Source organism: Oncorhynchus nerka, linkage group LG5, assembly GCF_034236695.1.
Source record: "Oncorhynchus nerka isolate Pitt River linkage group LG5, Oner_Uvic_2.0, whole genome shotgun sequence".
Lineage (NCBI taxonomy): Eukaryota > Metazoa > Chordata > Actinopteri > Salmoniformes > Salmonidae > Oncorhynchus > Oncorhynchus nerka.
Window position 1 is genome coordinate 39604230 of NC_088400.1, and position 2500 is coordinate 39606729.

The following is a 2500-nucleotide window of genomic DNA, read 5'->3' on the forward strand; positions in this document are numbered from 1 at the left end:
GTCAAAAGTTTGGACACACCTACTCATTCCAGGGTTTTTCTTTATTTTGAGTATTTTCTACATTATAGAATGATAGTGAAGACATCAAAACTATGAAATAACACTTATGGAATCATGTAGTAACCAAAAATGTGTTAAACAAATCAAAGTAGCCGTCCTTTGCCTTGATGACAGCTCTTGGAATTTTCTACACTGTAAAAAAATATATATGTTTACTACATGACTAACATACTACATGTGTTATTTCAGAGTTTTGAAGTCTTCACTACTATTCTACAATGTAGAAATGTAGAAAATAGTTAAATAAATAAAACCTTTGAAAATCCATGTGTACGTGTACAGCGCCTTGCAAAAGTATTCATCCCCCTTGGCGTTTTCCCTATTTTGTTGCATTACAACTTGTAATTTAAATGTGTGTGTGTGCCTTTTTATTTGGGATTTCATGTAATGGACATACATAAAATAGTGCAAATGGGTGAAGTGAAATTTAAAAATAACTTGAATAGAACATTTGTAAAAAATAAAAAAAAAAGTAGTGCGTGCGCACCTACCCCCTTGAAAAATATCAGAAACTTTGAACATCCCACGGAGCACCATTAGATCCATTATTAAAAAATGGAAAGAAAATGGCACCACAACAAACCTGCCAAGAGAGGTACGCCCACCAAAACTCACAGACCAGGCAAGGATGCCATTAATCAGAGAGGCAACAAAAAGACCAAAGAGTGGCCAGAAAAAAGCCATCGCTTAAAGTAAAAAATGAGTCTGGTGTTCGCCAAAAGGCATGTGGGAGACTCCCCAAACATATGGAAGAAGGTACTCTGGTCAGATGAGACAAAAATTGAGCTTTTTGGCCATCAAGGAAAAAACTCTATATCTGGCGCAAACCCAACACCCCTCATCACCCCAAGAACACCATCCCCACAGTGAAGCATGGTGGTGGCAGCATCATGCTGTGGGGATGTTTTTCATCGGCAGGGACTGGGAAACTGGTCAGAATTGAAGGAATGATGGATGACACTAAATACAAGGAAATTCTTGAGGGAAACCTGTTTCAGTCTTCCAGAGATTTGAGCCTGGAACAGAGGATCACCTTCCAGCAGGACAATGACCCTAAGCATACTGCTAAAGCAACACGGGGAAACATTTAAATGTCTTGGAATGGCCTAGTCAAAGCCAAGACCATAATCCAATTGAGAATCTGTAGTATGACTTAAAGATTGCTGTACACCAGCAGAACCCATCCAACTTGAAGGAGCAAGGATCAGTTTCGCCTTGAAGAATGGGCAAAAATCCCAGTGGCTAGATGTGCCAAGCTTATAGAGACATACCCCAAGAAACTTGCAGCTGTAATTGCTGCAAAAGGTGGCTCTACAAAATATTGACTTTGGGGGAGGGTTAGTTATGCACGCTCAAGTTTTCTGTTATTTTGTATTATTACTTGTTTGTTTGTTTTCTTCAAAGTGGTAGGCATGTTGTGTAAATCAAACGATACAAAACCCCCAAAAATAAATGTTAATTCCAGGTGGTAAGGCAACACAATAGGAAAAATGCCAAGGGGGGTGAATAGTTTCGCAAGCCCACTGTATCTCTGTAGGAAGTGACTTATCCTTGGTTGGTTGTGACACACACACACACACACAGCGCAGTGTGTTTTTACATTTAGTAAGATACATTAAAGGGGCCGCCAACAGTGGTCAACAAAGACCACTTTGTATCTGTGTGTGTGTCTGTGTTTAGCCCTGTGTGGGCTGTATACGCAGCACGTGTGTGAACCATTCTAGGCGCATGTGTCATAAGCGGGTATGAATGAAGCTTCCCATTCACAACTATGACATTTTTACTCTCTTTCTCTCCCTCAACACACAGTCTCAATATTTCTCTCTGTCTGTATTTCCTCTGTATGGATGAGTCGATTGATGATGTAACTGGTGACTGTGTTTCCCCCATGGTTAGTCTGGTGACTGTGTTTCCCCCATGGTTAGTCAGGTGACTGTGTTTCCCCCATGGTTAGTCTGGTGACTGTGTTTCCCCCATGGTTAGTCTGGTGACTGTGTTTCCCCATGGTTAGTCAGGTGACTGTGTTTCCCCCATGGTTAGTCTGGTGACTGTGTTTCCCCCATGGTTAGTCTGGTGACTGTGTTTCCCCATGGTTAGTCAGGTGACTGTGTTTCCCCCATGGTTAGTCTGGTGACTGTGTTTCCCCCATGGTTAGTCTGGTGACTGTGTTTCCCCCATGGTTAGTCTGGTGACTGTGTTTCCCCCATGGTTAGTCAGGTGACTGTGTTTCCCCCATGGTTAGTCTGGTGACTGTGTTTCCCCCATGGTTAGTCTGGTGACTGTGTTTCCCCCATGGTTAGTCAGGTGAATGTGTTTCCCCCATGGTTAGTCTGGTGACTGTGTTTCCCCCATGGTTAGTCTGGTGACTGTGTTTCCCCCATGGTTAGTCTGGTGACTGTGTTTCCCCCATGGTTAGTCTGACCACTGGCATTTTGTTGTT